The sequence below is a fragment of the Ictidomys tridecemlineatus genome, chromosome 2, assembly GCF_052094955.1.
Source record: "Ictidomys tridecemlineatus isolate mIctTri1 chromosome 2, mIctTri1.hap1, whole genome shotgun sequence".
NCBI lineage: Eukaryota > Metazoa > Chordata > Mammalia > Rodentia > Sciuridae > Ictidomys > Ictidomys tridecemlineatus.
The window spans coordinates 93,134,125-93,156,988 of NC_135478.1; the positions used below are offsets into that span (position 1 = coordinate 93,134,125).

Genomic DNA, 22,864 nt, shown 5'->3' on the forward strand with positions numbered 1-22,864 from the left:
TACAAAAAAAAAAAAAAAACACCAACTTATAATTAATCATCATGGGTATGAAAGCTCATAAGTAAGGGTTTCAGATAATAGATAAAGAAGGTATCACCCACAGTACTATCCACCATTCTAGAGGGTTCACTTAATCCTGTGGGTAATACAGGTAACTAAAGAGCTTTTCAGATGGATGACCACTTGAGACAGTAGACTTGTGATTTAGAAAGATTACTCAAAACCAGTGGGAAAGCAAATATAAAGAAGAATCAGACTAAGATCAGAAGCAGGAAGACATATTGGAAAACTGCTACAGCAGACCGAGAGAGAGATGATAGATCTGAATTGCAGGGAGAAGAGAGAATATTCCAGGACAATTAGGAGAAATAATATATCAGACTTAAATATAAACTCAGAATGACTGAGAGAATATAACACATTCCAGAGAAATTAAGAATTAATGGACAATTAAGAATTAAGCCATAAAACAGGGGTGGTATCGCACAACTGTAATCCCAGCAGCTTGGGAGGCTGAGGCAGGAGGATAGAAAATTCAAAACTAGCCTCGGAAAAAGTGGGCTGCTAAGGAACTCAGTGAGACTCTGTCTCTAAATAAAATACAAAATAGAGCTGAGAATGTGGCTCAATGGCCAAGTGTCCCCAAATTCAATCTCAGAACTCTCACTACCACTCCTTCAAAAAAGTTAAGCCATGAGAAAATGAAAACATCAAAGTTAAGCCAGGATGGGGCTGGGATGGTAGCTCAGCAGTAGATTGCTCGTCTACATCTACAAGGCCCTGGGTTCGATTCTCAGCACCACATTAAAATAAAATAAATACAATAAAGATATTGTGCCCAGATACAACTAAAAAATAAATATTAAAAAAAAAAAGTTGAGGGGCTGGGGATGTGGCTCAAGCAGTAGCGTGCTCGCCTGGCATGCGTGCGGCCCGGGTTCGATCCTCAGCACCACATACCAACAAAGATGTTGTGTCCGCCGAGAACTAAAAAATAAATATTAAAAATTCTCTCTCTCTCTCTCTCTCTCCCTCATCTTTCACTCTCTTTAAAAAAAAAAGTTGAGCCAGGAAATTTTAAGGACAAGTTATGTGAAGTGTTATTTGGATTTTGTTTTTGTTTTTGCAGTGGTTAATTTAGGAGTAAACAAGTTCATTTTAAGTTGGGGTTTTTCAAAATATAATGATCTCAGGAGCCAGAAGAAAGGGAAACAAAACAGTGTTTTCTCAGTTTTAACTTTTCTCAATCTATCTGAAATAACCAATTTATATATATAAACATGAAAAATCTGACTATACTTGTTTTTCTCAAAAAAAATTAATTAGGGTGTAGTTCAATACCAGCCTAGCATGCACTAGGCCTAGGCCCTGGGTTCAATCCCCAGCACCACAAAAAATAGAACCCAAAAGAGACTTTGCCAACAATTTACAGAGAAAGAAAAAGAAGTGTAGGAGAGAAAAAACATTTTGAGCAGGAAAGAGCAAGATAAGGAAACTGACAGTGACTAAGTATATTCCACAAACCTGATACAATGTCAGGCTCCTCATATACATTACCATCAGTAAACTCACAACCACCCTGAATAAAATAGGTAATTTAATTTTTACCACTGAAACTGAAGTTCAGAAAGCTTAAATTACCTAAATTCACTCAACAGGGAGTGGTAGAAGATTAAAATCTACATAGTTTAAACTCTTAAAGGCCATGGATCTTCTTTTTTTTAATATTTATTTTTTAGTTTTCGGTGGACACAACAATTTATTTTTTTTATTTTAATGTGGTGCTGAAGATTGAACCCAGTGCCCCACGCATGCCAGGCGAGCACACCACCCACTTGAGCCACATCCCCAGCCCTCACGGGTCTTCTTTCCAATGAGTAAAGCTGATGCTAATAACCTAAGAAGTTTCAATACCTTATTTTGGAATAAATGCCTGACTGAGATTGAAACTGAAGGGAGGCTAGATGGAGGGGCACTTGCAGATAATCCTAGCTACACAGGAGGCTGAGGCAGGAGGATTTCAAATTCTAGGCCAGCCTCAGCAATTTAGCAAGAACCTGTTGCAAAAAATAAAAAAGGGCTGGAGACATAGTTCAGTGGTAGAGTACCTCTATGTTCAATACCTAGCACCAAGAAAAACAAAACAAAAAAACCATGAAGGGGCAAGGAACAAAGTACTAGACAGCAAGATGAAAATAATACGAGGAAATGGCTGGGGAGGCTAAGGCGAGTTCAAAGTCAGCCTCGGCAATGGTGAGGCACTAGCAAATCAGTGAGACCCCATCTCTAAATAAAACACAAAATAGGGACTGGGATATGGCTCAGTAGTCGAATGCCCCTGAGTTCAATCCTCAGTAGCTCTCTCCACCCCCCCCCCAAAAAAGAATACGAAGGAATGGATGACAAGGACACAAAAAAGGAGAAATGTCCCACTATTCATTTACAATAAAATTAATTCCTTTTTTCTAATATAAACATTTGATCATGCTTTACAATTATCCTAATACATGGTACCTAGAGCTCTAAACTAATGCTTTAAAAACATTTTTAACCCATGATCTGTGGGAACAGGGTCTTGGGCCACAAGCTATGCTTTTTTTTGGGGGGGGTGGGTACTGGGGACTGAACCCAGGGGTGCTTTACCACTGAGCTTTATCCCCAGCCCTTTTTATTTTTTACTTAGAGACAGGGTCCTGCTAAAGTTGCTGAGGCTAGCCTTGAACTTGCAGTTCTCCAGAGTTGCTGGTATTACATAGAGTTGCATCACCACACTCTTTGCTATGGTTAATCTTGACTTAAGAGTAATAAAACTGGGCTGGGGTTGTGGCTCAGAGGTAGAGTGCTCGCCTCACACATGCAAGACCCTGGGTTCAATCCTCAGCACCACATACAAAAATAAACAGGTGAAATAAAGGTGTTGTGTCCAACTAAAAAAAAAAAGAGAGAGAGAGTAATAAAACTTCAGAAACTATCAAAATATTATTTATTTTTTGTAAAATTAGAAATCACTGGTTTACATTTGAAATAAAAGAACGTTTTTATTTTTTAAGAAACAAGGTCTTAGCTGGGTGTAGTGGCATACACCTGTAATCCCAGGGGCTCAGGAGGCTGAGACAGAAGGATTGTGAGTTAAAAGCCAGCCTCAGCAAAAGCAAGGCGCTAAGTAAGAAACTCAGTGAGACCCTATCTTTAAATAAAATACAAAAAAGGGCTGGGGACATGGCTCAGTGGTTGAGTGCCCCTGAGTTCAATCCCCAGTACAGCAAAAAAGAGACAGGGTCTTGCTATGTTTCCAGGCTGTTCTCAAACTCCTGGGCTCATGCCATCCTCTTGCCTTAGCCTATTCACCACACCCCAAAGTACTGTTTTAAGGCAGCACATTCTAAACTACAGACCACAGAGTCCTTGTATTTCAATAGATTCATTAATCCATCATACCAAGTCCTGTGTATTTATACTCAAAGTATAGAAATACCATTTATTAATGAAATATAAATTCACTAAAAAATGTTATATCTTTTTGAAATGTATTTTCTTAACAATGAGCATTAAAAGTACAAAACTATCATCATGGAAGGGAATTGTGGGGAGAGATTTTTATGCTCATTAAAGACAGCAACATTTATAAATAACACTCAGTGATCAGCTCAGAATTCACTCAGAGGAATCACAATCTAGCTGTTTCAAATGTATTCAAATACTAGAACAGGTTGTACCTCATAAAAAATTTTTACACGTCAAATAAATAACAATTTGAGACTCTTGGAGTAGTGACCATGTCTATAAAAGACATTATTTTTCACAAGCTAACAGTTCCTAATGTAATATGCATCCTATACAAAAATGGAACCTAAGAATCCATTCTCTCAGCCAACTGGACACAAATTATTTTTTCTTGGGATGAAGAAGAAAAAGAAGCAAAGCATACTCCAATTCTCTAACTCTATTAAAGAAAACTCTGAAATTTAATTATATTTCTAATTCTGAAACTATTATAAACACATGCAATTTCAGTTCTCAAGCAGATAGAGCCCTTAAAAACTTATGGTAGCCCATCTCGTTTTGTAAATAAGTAAGACTTACTCCTGGGAAGGAAAACATTTTCACTTTGAATCCACAAAGTATAATATAAATGCTAAATACTGTTAGATGTTAAGAAAATCACATTAGTATGTTTAAAAAGAAGTTCACAGACCTCAGGTGATACTTACCATGCAGCAACCTAACCTCCAAATTATCACAAACAATAGAAAACTGTTTCAATTTTTATCAAAAGTGTATGTGAAAACATCACTTATTTCAAAATAGTACGCCTATGAAAATTAATATGATGAATAAGAAACAAACACCTTTGGCAGGAAGAGAATACTGAGGAACAATACCAATCAGAAGACAGAAAGGAGACAGCTCCCATTGAGAATATAAATACTGAAACGGGACAAGGTTTTTTTCATTGAAACCTAAAGAGGATCCTTATGGCTCTAAGCAGATATAAGGGATACATATCTGTAAGACAAGAGCACAACACAGAAGTTGAGGACTGTAGGGTCAGACATCATCCACTAATGGTATAATGGTCAAGTAATAACCTCCTGACTCAGATTCCTTATTTTAAAAGGCAAATAAAAACAGAACTTCCCTTCTGGAACTATTGTATTGAGTAGTGAATGTGATGCTACCTACAATAAATATTTGCTACTAGTTACTATCATTTTGACAAACTTGAGTATTATGATCAAAAAAAAAAAAGTTTTGTTTTGTTTTGTTGGAACTGGGGATGGAACCCAGGGGCACTCTTCCACTGAGCTACATCCCCAGCCCTTTTTGTTTTTATTTATTTTTGCATTACTGGGATTAAACCCAGGGGAACTTTACCATGAACTATATACCCATCCCTTCTTAATTTTATTTTGAAACTAGGGTTTCCTAAATTTTCCAAGCTGGCTTAATACTTGTGATCCTCCTGCCTTGGCCTCTCAGTTACTGAGATTATAGGCATGCACCATCATAATCTGTATTTTTCAACACCTACTAATGAACACTGCTCAATAAAATATCCCCCACTGTAGAAATATATTCATAAGAGTATGTAAATTATATGAAGTTTAAAAGTTTAAAAATGCTTTAACAAAAATACAGGAAAGAATCAGAGAGAGAGGAAAAGTGACAGGACTCTCTGCATCACCACTTGCTCAAATTCAGATGGTTTTGATACTTACTGTATATTTGGGTTTTTCTCTTTTAATCAAGATAACCCTTGAGTATCCCTTGTCACAGATGAGAAATTAGACTTAGAAAGATGAAATAATATAACAAGTTAAGAACTATACAAGCTTGGAAAATTACAAAACCCAGGAGGTCTAATACCACACTTCTCCAAGTTCCTGCCCTTCCAACCCAATATCCCCAGGTTACGCATTTAAGCAATCAACCAACCGTGAATCAAAAATTCTTGGAAGGGGCTGGGGATGTGGCTCAAGCGGTAGCGCGCTCGCCTGGCTCAAGCGGTAGCGCGCTCGCCTGGCATGCGTGCGGCCCAGGTTCGATCCTCAGCACCACATACCAACAAAGATGTTGTGTCTGCTGAGAACTAAAAAATAAATATTAAAAATTCTCTCTCTCTCTCTCTCTCTCTCTCTCTCTCACTCTCTCTTTTAAAAAAAAAAAAATTCTTGGAAAAAAATTCTTCATGTCCTCAAATGTAGACTCCCCTCACCACCCAGTGTTGCGTAACAAACCCAAGGTCTTGGACATGCTAGACAAGTGCTCCACCACTGAGTTACACCCCCAGACCAACAGGAAGACTTTTTTCTTGTCATTTCTCAGACAATAACCATTATTTATATACCATTTACATTGTATTAAGTATTATAAGTAATCTAAACATGATTAAAATATAATGGAGAATGTGCAAAAGTTACATGCAAATCTGATAACATTTTGTAATCTCTTTTGGGGGTTGCAGAACTCATCTTCCAAAAATATCCAAGGGACAAGAGTACCATATTTTCAGTAACAGTTAATAAGTTTTCAAATCTATGGCTAGTATATTTACCCATTTAATAATAGAACAGAAAATTATCACAGAGAAATGTTATTTTGTGAAATATTTGTTATTTGTGTATACACATATACACTAGTTCACAATATAAAACATTTCTTACTGTGGATGTAATACAAATATTTGTAAATCACCACTCTAATTTGTTGCCTCTCAAGAAACAAGTTAGTTTGATGGGTTTTACACTATATCTTACTAATATAAAACCGAGTTCCTGCTCTTCAAGAGCCTTTCCACTGACAGAAAAATTCAGTTTTATCCCAAGATTACCTTTTTTTTTTTTTGGTACTGGGGATTGAACCAGTGGTGCTTTACCACTGAACTACATCACAAGTTATTTTCATTTTTTGAGACAGAGTCTCACTAGATTGCTGGGGCCACCCTGGACAATTTAGGGAGACCCTCTCTCAAAATAAAAAGGTCTAGAAATGTAATTCAGTAATAGAACACCTCCGGGTTCAATCCCCAGTGGGGGGGAGTGGGACAGATGAGTCAATCAGTCAATTAGCTTATAAAAAAGATGATTACAAAAAGTTTAGGATTACATCATTTTGTTATTGATTGGCTACTTAATGTGAAAGCAATTTCTTTCAAAAACTATCTTCACACCAACTTTACACAGGCAAAACATGGGATACCAAAGAGACTAATGTTTGCTCTAAGTTCTATTCAATGAAATCAGACCTGAGTGTTCTTGTTCTTCACAGGTGGCAAGTCTCAACTCAAAACTCTAAGAAATGCAATAAAATATCTGTGGATGAAGTCTTCTGAAGCAAATCACCTCTAAGAGCATGAAAAGAAATCTCCATGCAGCCCATTTTTAAATAACAATTTCAACAAAGCTCTGGAAACATATATTGCCTAGTATTAACAGCATTCAAGGAATGAATAATAAACAACTACTTAGGCTCTCCTTTTTAATACTTCTCCAGTAACTAAAATTAAGTTTTAATTAAAACTTAAGGGAGTTGCTTGGAATAAAGATTGGGAGCTAAGTAGAAGCCAAAGAAAAGATGTCTTCTGTCAGGAAAATTTTAGAAACAATTCTTTACAAGATGAAAGCACGTCTGTTCCTTGCAAAATTAACGTCCTACTCCAATGACCAGTAGCAAATTCTGCATTTCATCCCAGAAATTCTGTATAAGCTATCTTTTGTGCAATGATATGGTTTTTCCCACTACTTATGAAAATCAATTCTTGATCACTGGAAAATACGGGGAAAACAGAATCCATCTGCAAGTGCTAAGTTGATTCCAGCTGGGGCACTTAAGAGTTTGACAGTTTGCTGGACCCCCTTGCCCGGCTCTTTAGTATTCTTTCATCCCAAATTCAGGCTGTCTGGAGAATATGAAACATATAACTTAACATAAACTGCTCACAATGAACTTTTAAAGGTCAAAGGGGACCAGATTTTAACCTTCCCTCAACACGTGTTCAGCACAAACTTCCGGGTGCGGTTACAATTGGCTGCGCAATTCAATGGATAAAAACGTTGCTTTATTTGACTCTCATTTTCTCGCCGGTTCTTTTCCCACGTTTCTCAACCAGCGACTCCCAAAAACAAAAGCCTCCCACAGTAAACGGACCACGCACATAAACAGAGCTTGTCTGTGCGAGGATCAAGTTAGTGGTCCGCAAACATTAACCAAACAGAAGCACAAAGCCGGGTGGAAAGGGGAGGAGCTGGATGCCAGGGTCAGAAAAGAAACAATCACAAGGGTTCACGAATATCCAAATCTCCTCAGCGGTTAAACCGATCCCGAACTACTTCTGGGAAACCCGTGAGCAGACACTGCTCTGGGGAACTTTGAATGCTCGGTACACAAGCACTCCCAAAGCAAGCAAATGTCCAACCGCCATTCCCTCGCCTGTGTGCCTACCCTCACGGTCTACGAGACGAGCTTGCTGGCTCGCTGGAGGCAAAACTAAGCTAATCGCGGGGCGAGGCGTGAAAGGAGCCTCCATGTGTCCCGCCAACCTTCTCCGCTGCCCTAAGGGCTTCTCGGAAAACCGCCGGCGAGGCAGACAGACTCAGGAAGAGCGACCCGTCGCCTCCTTCCCTCGCCCTAAACCGGGACCAAGGCTCGGGCAGGAGGACTTGGAAGGACCCCGAGCTCACTTTCCCCGCGGGTCCGGGACTTCGCCACCGGGTCGTGTGCGGAAGCAAACGGGGCGACCCGGCGCCACCGGCGTGCGCAGCCCCCGCCTCCCCAGCCGCAGGGGTGCCTCCGGCTCGGGACAGCGGGGCTCCCGGGGCCCGAGAGCCCCACGCGCGGCGACCGTAGGGCCGGCGCTGACGGAGGAGGAAGCGAGTGCAGAGGGCCGCCGCCGGGGCCGTGCGGCCGCGGGGGTCGGCGAGCCAGGAGCGAGGCCCTAAGCCGGAGCGAGGTGGTTACCCCCCCAGACGGCCCCACACGGACCCCGAGGAAGGTGGGAGTGGGAGGCTGTCCGGGAGGACGAGAGTGGAAAGAGAAAAGGGTTAAGGGGAGGACTTACTTTCCTCGCAGGACCCGACGCCAGGACAGCTTCTCCCCGGGGGTGAGAGCTTTAAGAGCCAGAGGCGACTGGAGCGGAGGCGGAGGCGGCGGCGGCGGCGGCAGCGGCAGCGGCGTCCGGCTCTGCCTACCTCCCCGCCGCCATCTTGACGCCCCTCCCCCAGCCCCCCGCCCGCAGGGAGGGGAGGGGCGGGGCGACGGATGAGGCACCGCGCGCACGCAGCCCGCACCGCGTCCCACGTGACTTCCTCTCCACCCCCCCCACCCCGCGCCCTTCTCCGCCCCGCCCCCCTCCTAGAGTCCACCCCCCCATCTTGACCGCCCTCTGCCTTCGCCAACAAAAACGGACTCCACTAGCTCTCGCTAGCCAAGTACCAGTGATCGGATCCAAAGGAACTCCGGAACCCAAACGGTCCATTACCGCGGCTCTGGGGTGGGCGAGGGGTAAGGGGGCCGGGTTTCCGAGAAGGGGGAGGGGAGAAAGCGAAGGCCACCTAGGACAGTCACGTGTCTACTGCTTCCGCCGGCTCTCGCTGAGACCTCGCGAGAATACCGTTCCCCCTCCCTTTCTCCCCTGCGGGCTGTCGGGAAGAAGGTCGGCATTCTGGGGTTTCCACCAGGAGGTCAGCGGGTGGGCCTTGCGCATGCGTCCCGTGCCAGCTTTCAAAGTCCGGCTAAGGAGGGGCTCGAAGCTATTTTCAGAATCCTGTTGGTGGGTTGCTATGGCCCGCAAAGTTACCTAGTGGTGTTTCTGTCACTTGGAAAAGCTCTTCAATGCCTAGCCATCCTTGGATAATATTCACATAGCCAGTGCTTGTTAGACTCGTTCAAAGCACTTTATTGAGAAACCGCAATTAACCCGGAGCCCGTGGGTTCCTCTACGGCCATCCTCATGCTATGGAGTGTGACAACCGCAGTCCCTAGTTAACACCCGGCCACCCGAAGCAACTATTGATCTTAACTAATGTTTGCTGTAGGAAACGTTTATCCCTACCATCTTTCACTTTCGTTACGATTAAGTGACCTAACAGACCAGACATACTAACTTCTTTTCCTTTTGTAGAGTCATTCTGAGAATGCTGTTTGACTCCGTTGCTTAGGTAATGGGCAGGCCTGAGTGATTCTTGCCCCCTACCGGCTGTGCATCTCACTCGCCTCTGGTGAAAGCGAACCAGCTCTGTAGTTGGAGCAGTATAAAGTATGGGGGTGGAGGGTATAGGCATGACGAGGGTAATTATGAATCTTCCAACCTGGAATTTGTATGCATATGTATTACGTATGTGTGCATATTTCTATAAACATTTTTAAATGCCAGCTGATCACTTTGGTAATCACTTTACTTTCATGGTTTTCTTTTTAGAATACATTTTTATTTTTAGTTGACAATAATTGTACGTATTTATGGGGTACAGTGTGACATTTTAATACATGCATACAATACATAATGATCAGGGTATTTTGCATATCTGTCACATCGAACACCATTTCTGCTAGGGGAGTGGAGGTGCATGCATGTCTGTAATCCCAGGGACTCTGGAAGGCTGAGGCAAGAAGATTGCAAGTTCCAGGACAACTCACCAACTTAAGACCCTAAACACCATAGTAAGACCCTGTCTCAAAATAAAAATAAAAAAGGGTTGGGGATGTAACTCAGGATTAAGCAACCCTGGGAGCAATTCCTAATACAAAAAAAAAAAAATCACTTCTTTGCATTGGAAATAGTCAAAATTATCTTACTAGCTATTTTGAAATGCTCAATTAATTGTTGTCAACCGTTTTACTCTACTGTGCTCTAAAACATTAGAAGTTTATCATTCTAGCTGGTCATGGTGGACATGCCTCTAACCTCAGTGGCTCAGGAGGATGGAGTTCAAAGCCAACCTCAGCAACAGCAAGGGGCTAAGCAACTCAGTGAGACTGTCTCTAAATAAAATACAAAAAAGGGCTGGAGATGTGGCTCAGTGATTAAGTGCCCCTGGCTTTAATCCCCAGTATCAAAAAAAGAAAGAAAGAAAAAGAAGTTAATCATCCTATCCAGCTGTACTCCTATACCTATCAATCATCCTCTCGATATCCTTTCCTCTCCCCACATCTTTCCTAGGCTCTGGTAACGTCTGTGGGTGTGTGTTTGTACTTGAGATTGAAACCAGGGGTGCTTTACCACTGAGCTTCAAACCCACCCCTTTTTATTGTTTACTTTGAGAAATTGCTAAGGTTCTCCTAAAGTCACTATAATCCTGCCTTGGCTTCCTCGGTTGTTGGCATTAAAGCATTTGCCACTGTACAGGCCACTACTATGCTATTCTCTACTTCTGGGGCTAAGGACATATAGTTCAGTGATGGAGCACTTGCCAAACATGTGCAAGGCCCTGGACTTCATCCCCAGTACTTCACCCCCGCCACACACACACACAAAACAAACAATATTTGCTAACTCTGAGATCAATTTTAAGTTTCTACATAAAAGTGAGAGCATGCAGTATTGATCTTCTGTGTCTGATTTATCTCACTTAACATATGTCCTCCAGTTACATCTGTGTTGTTGTGAATGAGAGAATTTCATTCCTCTTTTATGACCTAACAGTATTCCACTGCACATACATAACATAATTTTTTCATCCATTTGTCAATGGATGGACCCCCTTCCTTGATTCCATACCTTGGCTATCGTGAATAGTGCTGCAATAAACAAAAGTACAGCCAGTAGCAGTAGTGCACCCCTATACCCAGCAATTTGGGAGGCTAAGACAGGGTGATCGCAAGTTTGAGGGTAGCCTGGGCACCTTAGCAAGACCCTGTATCAGAATAAAAAATAAAAAGGTCAGGGGCTCTGGTTATGGCTCAGTGACAGAGTGCTCACCTAGCATGTACAAGGCACCAGGTTCAATCCTCAACACCACATAAATGTAAAATAAAGATATTGTATCCACCTAAAGCTTAAGAATAAATATTTTTAAAATAAATAAATAAAAATAGGGGCTGGGGATGTGGCTCAGGCGGTAGCGCGCTTGTCTGGCATGCGTGCGGCCCGGGTTCGATCCCCAGCACCACATACCAACAAAGATGTTGTGTCCGCCGAGAACTAAAAAATAAAATATTAAAAAAATTTCTCTCTCTCTCTCTCTCCCCTCTCTCACTCTCTCTTTAAAAAAAAAAAATTAAAAAAAAATAAATAAATAAAAATAAATAAATAAATAAAAATAAAAAGGCCAAGCAATAGAGTGAGCCCCTGGGTTCAATCCATACCATACACACACACACACAAAAAAAATGCATATGTTCTTCAACATATTGGTTTTAGTCTCTTTGGATATATACCCCATAGCAGGATGGTAGGATCCTATGGTAGTTCTATTTCTGATTCCATTTTGAGGAACCTCTATACTGTCTTCCATAATGGCTGTGTTGATTTACATCCCATTTTGTATGAGAGTTTCCCTTCTCTACATCTTCACTAGCATTTATTATTTTTTGTCTTTTTTATAACAGCCTTTATAACTGGGGTGAGATGGCACTGCCTTGTTTTTTATTTCCATTTCCCTGATAATTAGTGATGTTGACATTTTTTTCATATACTTGTTGGCCATTTGTATATACTCTTTAAAAATATTGTAGATGGACACAATACCTTTATTTCATTTATTTATTTTTATGTGGTGCTTAGAATTGACCCTGGCGCCTCACATGTGCTAGGTAAGCGCTCTACAGCTGAGCCACAACCCCAGTTCTTGTATATACTCTTGAGAAATGTCTATTTGGTTTATTTGTCCATTCTCTAATTGAATTTTTTTTTCTATTGAGTTGTTTTGATTCCATACCTTGGCTATTGTGAATAGTGTTTTGAGTTCCTTATATATGCTACATATTAAATTAATCCCTTAATCAGGTGAATATTCCCAAATATATTCTCCCATTCTGAGGTTATCTCTTCTCTCTGTTGATTGTTTCCTTTGCTGTGATTTTTAGTTTAATGTAATCCCGTTTGTCAATTTTTGCTTTTGTTGCCTGATCTTTTGGCTTATATCTTAAAAAAAAAAAAAAAAAAAAAACTTTACCCAAAGTCCTGAAGGGTCTTACATTTGAGTCTTTGGTCTATTTTGACTTGATTTTTATATGGTGAGATAGATTCCCTTTTGTTTAACCTTCAAACATATATTAAAATAAAACAAAGACAAAAATATTTAAATATTTTCACATGGGCTGGGGTTGCAACTCAGTGATAAAGTGCTTGCTTAGCATGTGTGAGTACTGGTTTTAATTCTCAGTACCACATATAATTAAGTAAAATAAAGATCCATCAACAACTAAAAAAAAATCAAAATAAAATAAAGGTATTGTGTCCATCTACAACTAAGAAAATATTTAATTTTTTTTTCATACAACAAGGACCTCATTTGTCTTTTTTGCTGTTATTCGCTAGTCTAGCTTATGACCCAGTGCAGAAGACAGCAAACAAGCAATGTCAAATCTGTTATGTTATAAAAGGATAAAGAAATACAGCAGCAGAGACCTAAGGCATTAGGTCTAGTTAATACAGGGTGTCTTCAGAGATTGGTTGTTTCCAAGTGGCCCCAATTCTAGTTGCACACTAGGATTAGATGAGTACAAGATTCTGGAAGTGAGCCCTGACCTCAGTATTCCCATTCTTTGAGATACTTTTTTTATTCTAAATATCCAAGCCAGAGGCTTGCTTCTATCTGCATAATCTCTTTACATTGAACCAAAGTGAAAGATGGTGTTTCAAGGAATATTTTTAACTGCACATATGCACACTAGTGTTATATACAAGGCAATTTATCGCAGCATTATTTGTAAAAGTAAAAGATTGGAAATAGCCTAAATGTCTTTGAAGAAGAGCTGGTTGGCCCAACTGTGCTACTCCCCTTGTTCAAAGACAGGTGCCTGAATGAGTGGTGCCTGCGTGTGTGTGTGTGTGTGTGTGTGTGTGTGTGTGTGTGTGTGTGTGTGTGTGTGTGTGATTTGTTCACATGCACATACAGCATCTCTGAAGGATAACACAAATCAGCAGAAGTTGCATCAGGTTTTAGATACTGAGATATCAGGGAATCAAAGAGGAATGAGCTGGGTGCAGTAGTGGCACATGCCTATAATCTCAGCAACTCAGGAGGCTGAGGCAGGAGGATCACAAGTTCAAAGCCAGTCTCAGGAACTAAGCAAGGCCTGGGTAATTAAGCTAGATCCTGTCTCAAAATAAATAATAATAATAATAAATAAATAAGAGCTGGGGGTGTAGCTCAGTAGTTAAGTGCCCCCTGGGTTCAATCCTTGGTACTAAAAAAAAAAAAAGGGAGGGATGAAAGCCAGCTATACCCAGAAGTGATGCTACTAGAAGCAGAAGATCCAGCATATCCTTATTCAGGCATGATATCCACTACTCACACAGAACTTCTCACTTCATTCAACAATTGTTTACAAGCCTGCTTACCATATGCTAGGTGCTATGTTAGTGGCCAGGAATCCCAGTTTAAGGAAAATAAGATGGGATGATTTCCACCCTTGAGATCAATGCCCTTACAGACTAGTGGACATGAATCAAAACATTACACAAAATGTAAAAACTGAGAGTGCTACAAAGTAGCTGGCTGAGCCCACCAAAGGAGAATCTGACCTCATCAGGGCTGTCTTGGCTTCTTTGGAAGTAAGGACTGAACTGAGATTTGAAAAGTAGGTGTTATCTATTTTATTAGGCCATAAAGAAAAATGCAATTATGTCATTTGAAGGAAAATAGATGGAACTAGAGAAATTATGTTCAACGAAACAAGCCAAACTCAGAAGGTCAAGAGTCATGTTTTCTCTCATGTGGAAACTAAAGAGGAAAAAAGAAAAGAAAGGTGGGGAGCAGATATCATGAAAATCAAAGGGGGACCAGTAAAGGAAAGGGACCAGGGGTGGGAGGAGGGAGGGGAAATGCTGGGAGGGATGTCGGTCACATTATATTGTTATATTGTGTGTGTGTGCAGGTACAAATATGTAACAACAAATCCCATCATTATGTATAAATAATAATACACCAATAAAAAATGTGGAAAGAGGCCTGGTGTACTGGCACATGCCTGTAATCCCAGCGGCTTGGGAGTCTGAGACAGGAAGATCATGAGTGCAAAGCCAACCTCAGCAAAGGAAGGGTACTAAGAAACTCAGTGAGACCCTGTCTCAAATAAAATACAAAATAGGGCTGGGGATGTGGCTCAGTGGTTGAGTGCCCCTGAGATTAATCTCTGGTACCCCTCCACAAAAAAATGTGAAAAGAAAAAAAAATCATAAAAAATATAAATCGCTATACTTTCCACTCAATTTTTATGTGAACCTAAAAAGAAAGAAAGAATAGAAGGTGTTACTAGATAAAAGAAGAGGGAGATGCAGTTAATGAAGAGGAAACAGCACATGCAAATGTCCTGAGACAGGTGGCTGCAAGCAAAGCAAGTAAAAAGGACAATAAAAAGCAGGGTATGGGTTTTTGTCCCTCAGGTCCAAACCCAAGCTCCTATACTGGGCTTTGTGATGCACTCAAACTACGTTTCTGCTTCTCCAGATGTTCTTTGTTAACTGCACAGTGGAAAGTGCTAGAGAGACTCAGCTATGCTGAGCACATAGGAAAAGGTTTTCTATGACTGTCCTCTAAGCAGCACCTCTCCACCCTGGCAGCTGTGCTTCCTTCCTGCAGCAGTGGAATGGAGCTTGCAGAACTAGCCTCATCATGCCAGTCCTTTCCCCTGAGACTCCAGGACCCACCAGAGGCCCCACAGGGGGCCCTCTAAGCTCAGGGACCTGAGCACCAGCTGAGCGGAACTCCCTCCTTGGAGTTTGAGTTCCAGCGACATGAGGCCCCTGCTCCAGCTTTCTAAGGTTAAATTACACCAGCTCTTGTTCTGTGGCCCCTGTGCTTAATGGTGAGACCTGCTTCCTGCAGGTGCTACCTGTGATATCTTGAAATACTCTCTTACCCTTTCAGTTACCTCAGTTTATGCCTAGGTAGCAAAGCCTTATATCACCTCCATTAAATAACTGGTGTAATCAGGTATTTAATGGCACACCCCTGTAATCCCAGAGACTCTGGAGGCTCAGACAGGAGAATCACAAGTTCAAGGCCAATGTCAACAACTTAGGCCCTGTCTCAAAAAATAAAAAGGGGGGCTGGGAATATAGCTCAGTTGGTACAATGCTTGTCTTGTGTGCATAAGGCCCTGGGTTCAATCCCCAGCACCAGAAGAGAGAAAGAGAGAGAGAAAAAGAGAGGAGAGAGAAAGGTATGGGGATGTAGCTAAGTGGTAGGAGCACCCTTGAATTCAATCTCCAGTTCCCCCCAAAACATACAAACAAAAAACTGTTGTAGTTTCTTTTCTTTTTTTAAACTGGTGTAGTCTCTGTCTCCTTCCTGAACTTTGATTAATACAAACAAAGCATGTGGTGGCCACACTTGTAATCCCAGCAACTTGTGGCGAGGTTGAGACAGGAGGATCTCAAGTTTGAGACCAGCCTCACCAACTTATTCAGATCTTGTCTCAAAATAAAAAATAAAGGGCTGGGGTTGTGGCTCAGCGGTAGAGCACTCGCCTAGCACATATAAGGCCCCAGGTTTGATCCTTAGCACCACATAAAAATAAATAATTAAAGATATTGTGTCCAACTAAAGAAATAAATATTAAAAATTTTTTTTAAAATTAGGCTGGGGATGTAGCTCAAGCAATAGTACGCTCGCCTGGTATTCGCGTGGCGCTGGATTCGATCCTCAACACCACATACAAATAAAATAAAGATGTTGTGTCCACCAAAAACTAAAAAATAAATATTAAAAATTCTCTCTCTCTCTCTCTCTCTCTCTCTCTCTCTCTCTCTCTCTCTCTCTCTCTCTCTCTAAAAAAAATTTTAAAAATAAAAAGGACTGGGATATAGCTCAGTGTAAAGTGCCCCTGGGTTCAAACCCTAGTACCAAGAAAAAGTTAGCAGTAAGGAAAAGGTTGCAAAAGTATTTGAAGGCCATCCTCAAAGAGCCTTCTATTCTCAAGATTTTGAGTTTGGACTTTATTCCGTAAACGATGGGGAACTCAGAAACCTCCTGTGCAGAAAACCACCACACTTGCATGTGCATGCTAGAAGGTCACTCTGGAAGCCATGGAGTGGCGCAGAGGGCTCTGAGAACTGTACTGCAGGGTGTGGCTCAGGTAGAGCACCAGCACAAGGACCTGGGTTCCAGCCCCAGCAGGGCAGGGGAGAAGGACTGGGCCCCAGATATGAAGGCCAGAAAGGCCAAGAGAAGATAAGAACTTGAACCAGAGCATAAATGTTGAACAATAAAAGATGACTAAGTTCAAGAAATATTTAGGAGGTAAAGGCAGGAAAAAAAACAAAACAAAAAACGGCGACTTGTTGAACAGCAATACTGGAGAGAGAGGAATCTAGGGTGATACCTCAGTTTCTGGCTTGGGTTCTACCCTAGATAATGATGCAATAAGTTGAAACTATGTTCCCAAGAAGAGAAGCAAGTATAAAGAGAAAGTTAATGGGGCTGGGGATGTGGCTCAAGCGGTAGCGCGCTTGCCTGGCGTGTGTGCGGCCCGGGTTCGATCTTCAGCACCACATACCAACAAAGATGTAGTGTCCGCCAAGAACTAAGAAGAAATAAATAAATAAATGTTAAAATTCTCTCTCTCTCTCTCTGTCCCCCTCTCTCTCTCACTCTCTTTAAAAAAAAAAAAAAAGAAAGAAAGTTAATGACTTTGGCTTCAGGTGCAGAGAATGGTTTCCTTATCTACTGCCATGTAACCAGCTACCCCAAAATGTAAAGGTTAAGCACAACAACCAATTTGTAATTTCTTATGATGTTGCAAACCAGGCTGGGCTTACTTAGCTAAGCAAATGTTGCTAATAGTTATTTGTTGGATGACTATAACTAGCTGATGGGTCAACCATGGGCTGGGCTCAGCTGGGATGTTGGAATAGCTGATTATCTCACTCTTAGACCTGCCCATGTGGTCTCTCCAGTAGCTGTTCCATGGTTCTTATGTGACAGCTAAGAGATCTCAAGCATATGAAAACAGAAGATGCTAGTCTTTTTAAAATATTAGGTTTACACTTGACAAAGTGATGCTTTATGTTGGTTAACAAGGCTGACTCAAGCCAGGTGTGGTGGCACATGACTGTAATCCCAGAGACTTTGGAGGCCGAGGCAAGAGGATTACAAGTTTGAGCCTAGCCTCAGCAGCAACTCATCGAGGCCCTAATCAATTTAGTGAGACCCTGTCTCAAAAAGAACAACAACAACAAAAAAAACAGAGGGCTGGAGAGGTGGCTCAGTGATAAAGTGCCCCTGGGTTAAGTCCCTAATACCTAAATAAATAAATAAATAAAAATTGCTGAAGCTGGCCTGGAACATGCAATCCTTCTACCTTAGTCTCCAAAGTCAGTGGTATTATGGGCACGCCTCACTGAACCCAGCTTCTTTTTATATTTTTTACTTTGAAACAGGGTCTCACTAAGCTTCCCAGGCTGTCCTTGAATTTGTGATCCTCCTGCTTCAGCCTCCCAAGTAGCTGGGATTATATGCCACTGCACCCATTTTATCATAAAGGAATTGACAGCCTATGGGAAGTCTAATGGCAGTGTTTAGAAAGTGGCTGGAATCAACATGCTGAGGTTCCTGATGGGGGTTAGGACAGGGGAGAATAAGAGAGTGTACTAGGAGAGACTGCAGAGACAAGAGCAAGGACCAGGAGCTGACCCTAGGGTTCCCATCTAAGAGGTAAGTGCCTAGTAAGCTTGAGATAGATCAGTCAATGAGACCAAGTTGAATCTGGGAGACATTATTTCATGAATGCCAAGGGAGTAAAGTTTCAAGAAATGAGTGTTCTGAAATAGCTAATGCAGCAGAGGATACTGGAATACGGCTGAAGTATTTATGGTTTTCTTTCAAAATGGCAGACCTCAGGGTAAACACAGTAGCCGTTTCTGACTGTTCAGAATCCATCCTTCTTTCTTCACATAGAATACCTCCATTTTATCTCCCCCTCTTAAAAGTCCCCTCAAAAGACACGAACCCTCACCCCCACACAGCATCAGAGTTGAGCTTGAAAGCCAGGTTTGGCCAACTGGAATACTCAACTATTGCAAAGCCAAAATGACTGACTTAGAGTCAGGCTAGGGAGCCTCAATTCCAGGGTTACTTTTTTTTTTTGAACTGGTGATGGCCCCTAGGGGTGCTCTACCACTGAGCTACATCACCAGTCCTTTTTACTTTTTTTAAAAAAATTATTTATTTATTTATTTTTAGGTGTAGATGGACACAACACAATGCCTTTATTTTTATGTGGTGCTGAGGATCCAGCCCGGGTCCCGCCTGTGCTAGGCGTGCGCTCTACCACTGAGCCACAATCCCAGCCCCTTTACTTTTTATTTTGAGACAGGGTCTCACTAAGTTCCCCAGGCTGGCCTTAAACTTGCAATCCTCCTGCCTCAGCCTCCTTCTTCCTGCCTCAGTCTCCTGAGTCACTGGGATTACAGGCATGCACCACTGCACCCAGCTCGAGTCACTTGACTTTAAGTATTTCAGGAACCTAAGAATCATCACTTGTGGGCTGGGGATGTGGCTCAAGCAGTAGCACGCTCGCCTGGCATGCGTGCGGCCCGGGTTCGATCCTCAGCACCACATACCAAAAAAGATGTTGTGTCCGCCGAGAACTAAAAAATAAATATTAAAAATTCTCTCTCACTCTCTCTCCTCTCTCACTCTCTCTTAAAAAAAAAAAAAGAATCATCACTTGTTTCTTAACATGGAGGTTCACATAGAAAGCACATTTATAGTTATTATCTCACGGGGTCATCACTGTAACTATCTTCTCAAAGGAATTATTCTAGCTTGTGTATGGAACAGTTCTGAAATCAGGGGGATTGACAGGGTGGGAAGAGAGTTTGTGCTTGAACTTTTCACCCTATGTATAAATCAACATAAAAATATTTTTCATGTTTTTATACTGGAAGACTTGCTATTCACTTTTGTAAACTTTCCCTTAAAAGCACCACATTTAAAATTTTGAATTATTATGATTATTATTTTTGGTACCAGGGATTGAACCCAGGGATGCTTAACCACTAAGCCACATCCCAGCTCTTTTTATTTTTTATTTAGAGAGAGGGCCTCGCTGAGTTGCTTAGGGTCTTACTAAATTGCTTAGGGTCTCACTAAGTTGCTGAGGCTCACTTTGAACTCACGATCCTCCTGCCTCAGTCTTCGAGCTGCTGGGATTATAGGCATGCACCACCACACCTGGCCCAAATTATTTTCCAAAAGTACTGTCAAAGGGCTGAGATTGTGGCTCAGTGGTAGAGTGTTCTTCTAGCACATGCAAGGCCCTGGGTTTGATCCTCAGCACCACATAAAAATAAATAAATAAGATAAAGGTATTAAAAAAAATACTGTCGGGGCTGGGATTGCGGCTCAAGCGGTAGTGTGCTCGCCTGGCATGCGTGCAACCCGGGTTCAATCCTCAGCACCACATACCAACAAAGATGTTGTGTCCGCCGAAAACTAAATAAATAAATAAATATTTTAAAAAAATGCTGTCACTTTTTGGGCACGGTGGCTCATGCCTGTAATCCCAGTGGCTCGGGAGGCTGACACAGGAGGATCATGGGTTTAAAGCCAGCCTCAGCAATGGTGAGGCACTAGGCAACTCAGTGAGACCCTGTCTCTACATAAAATACAAAATAGGGCTGGGGATGTGGCTCAGTGGTTGAGTGCCCCTGAGGGTTCAATCCTCAGTACCAAGAAAAAAAAAATACTGTCATTAAGTATTGTGTTTTGTCCCCCACAAATTTACATGTTGAAATCATGACTCCTACTACCTCAGAATGTGACCTTATTTGGAGATAGGATCTTTATAAATCTAATCAAATTAATCTATTCTAATGATTAGAGTGGGCCCTAATCCAACATGACTATGTCCTTATGAAAAAGAGAAACTGGGTAGGTTCAGTGGTGCACACCTGTAATCCTAGTGGCTAGGGAGGCTCAGGCAGGAGGACTATAAGTTTGAGGCCAGTCTAAGCAATTTATCTAGGTTCTCATCAATTTAGCAAGACCCTCTCTCAAAATAACAAATAAAAAGAATGAGGTATGGATCAGTGTTAAGAGTGCTCTAGGAGTTTAATCCCCAATACTCCCCCAACATACATACAAAATAATAATAATAATAGGAACCTGGCAGGGTGGTGCCATCTGTAAACCCACCTATTTGAGAAGCTAAGATAAGAGGATTTCGAGTTAGAGGCCAACCTGAGCATCATAGTAAGAGCCTGTCCCCCAAAAAATAATAATAGAAATAAAAGTAAAATAAAGGTGGGGGGGACTGGGGTTGTGGCTCACTGGTAGAGCGCTAGCCTAGCATGTGTGAGGTGCTAGGTTCGGTCCTCAGCACCACATAAGAATAAATAAATACATAAATAAAGGTATTGTGTTCAACTCCAACTAAAAAATATTTTTAAAATAAATAAAAGTGGGTAAAATTTGGAGACAGAGAGAATGCCATGTGGAAAAGCTGGCAAATATTGGGGTGACCCTTTTTTCCCCCTAATATCAGGTTTTGAACCCAGGGACACTTTACCACATCCCCAGCCCGTTTTAATGTTTGAAACAGGATTTTGCTAAATTGCCTAGGGCCTTGTTAAATTGTCCAGGCTAGCCTTGAACTTGTGATCTTCCTATCTCAGCCTCCAGAGCCTCTGGGATAACAGGCATGCACTTTCTTCCTCGGCCCTCTCAGGGAACCACCCCTGCCAAAACCTTGATATTGGACTTCTAGCCTCCAGGTGAGAAGTTGGCTGTGTAAGCCATCCGGTTTGTGATACTTTGTTACAGCAACCTTAGCAAACTATTGTAACTATTAAGAAAACTTCCTAGGACTGGGGATATAGCTCAGTTGGTAGAGTGTTTTCTCACATGCATGAGGCTCTGGGTTGGATCCCTAGCACCACAGGCCTGTGCCACTGTACCTGGATAAGATGATAGTTTTTAAAACTCAAAGAACTTGGGCTGGGGTTGTAGCTCAGTGGTAGAGTGCTTGCCTTGCATTTGTGAGGCCCTGGGTTCATTCCCCAGCACAACATAAAAATAAACAAATAAAAATTATATATATATATATATATATATATATATATATATATCAAAGGACTTCCCAATGAATTGCATAACTGGTTTGTAATATAATATGTGTGTATGTGTGAGTGTGTGTGTATGCATGTGTGTGTTGCTGAGGAACAAACTCAGGGCCGTGTGCATGCCAGGCAAGGGTTCTACAAAGGAGCTACATCCCAGCCCATATCTTTTTTTTTTCCTCACTTTTTTTTAAGTTCTAGGGATTGAACTCAGGGGCATTTGGCCACTGAGCCACGTCCGCAGCCTTATTTTATATTTTATTTAACGACAGGGTCTCACTGAGTTGCTTAGCTCCTTGCTTTTGCTGAGGCTGGCTTTGAACTCAGGATCCTCCTGCCTCAGCCTCAGGAGCTGCTGGGATTACAGGTATGCTCCACCGTGCACAGTCATATCTTTTTGTAAAGAGAGAACGTGGAGAGAAAAGAAGCTATAGCCATTTGACAGATAAGAATAAAAAACTTATCTTTTTTAAAAATATTTTTTAGTTGTTGATGGACTTTTATTTTCACTTATTTGTATGTGGTGCTGAGAATCAAACCCAGTGCCTCAAGCATGCTAGGCAACCCCAACCCAAGAAAAAAAGGCTTATCAAACATAAAATGTTACTTGGAGAGTACTTCATCTGACACCAATTTTTAAGCCCTTGAAACCTTGTTTTCTGTTCATTTTCTACATGTCCAATGACAAGAGAAACCTGACTATAGAAACTTCTCTTACAGGGCTACTTAAAAGAAAAGTTTTGGCCACCTTCCTAGGACACCAAGGAAAAGTCTAAGGAAGGAAGTGTTGCTAACTCTAAATTACAACAATCCACTAAGATGTGATTTTGTAACTATTTTGTTCACTGCTAAATGGCTAAAAATTTCAAATTCCTACATCATATATGCATTATATTCATTTTTGTTACTTAATCCTAACAAACCCATGCAGCAGTTTACATTGTTTTAGTTTTAAGTATATTACATACAGCATATGTGTTATTCATATTAGTGTGTGTACAAGTGGAAAGGGAATTATATATGTGTTTACATGTAAAACATATATGCATATATATGTAATACTCTGCATGTGTGCATGTGCATGCGTGTGTGAGTATTTACAGTGGAAGAATGGGACGGAGTTAGCCGACCACAATGGCC

At 41.4% G+C, this 22,864-nt stretch overlaps 1 protein-coding gene across 7 annotated transcripts in view; it reads right to left on the reverse strand.

Annotated features, from left to right (window-relative positions):
- The window catches only part of Sbno1 (strawberry notch homolog 1), a 58,389-nt gene extending 49,319 nt beyond the window's left edge, over positions 1 to 9,070 (reverse strand). For 3 of the 7 annotated variants that reach the window (XM_078039287.1, XM_078039286.1, XM_078039284.1), the window contains exon 1: positions 8,558 to 8,771. The gene's annotated coding sequence lies outside the window, so the exon portion shown is untranslated. Of the gene's footprint in view, positions 1 to 8,557; positions 8,775 to 8,931 lie in introns of those variants that run through there. The other 4 variants (XM_078039285.1, XM_078039283.1, XR_013434856.1 and 1 more) reach the window with 3 other exon arrangements.
- Positions 9,071 to 22,864: the final 13,794 nt, after the last annotated feature.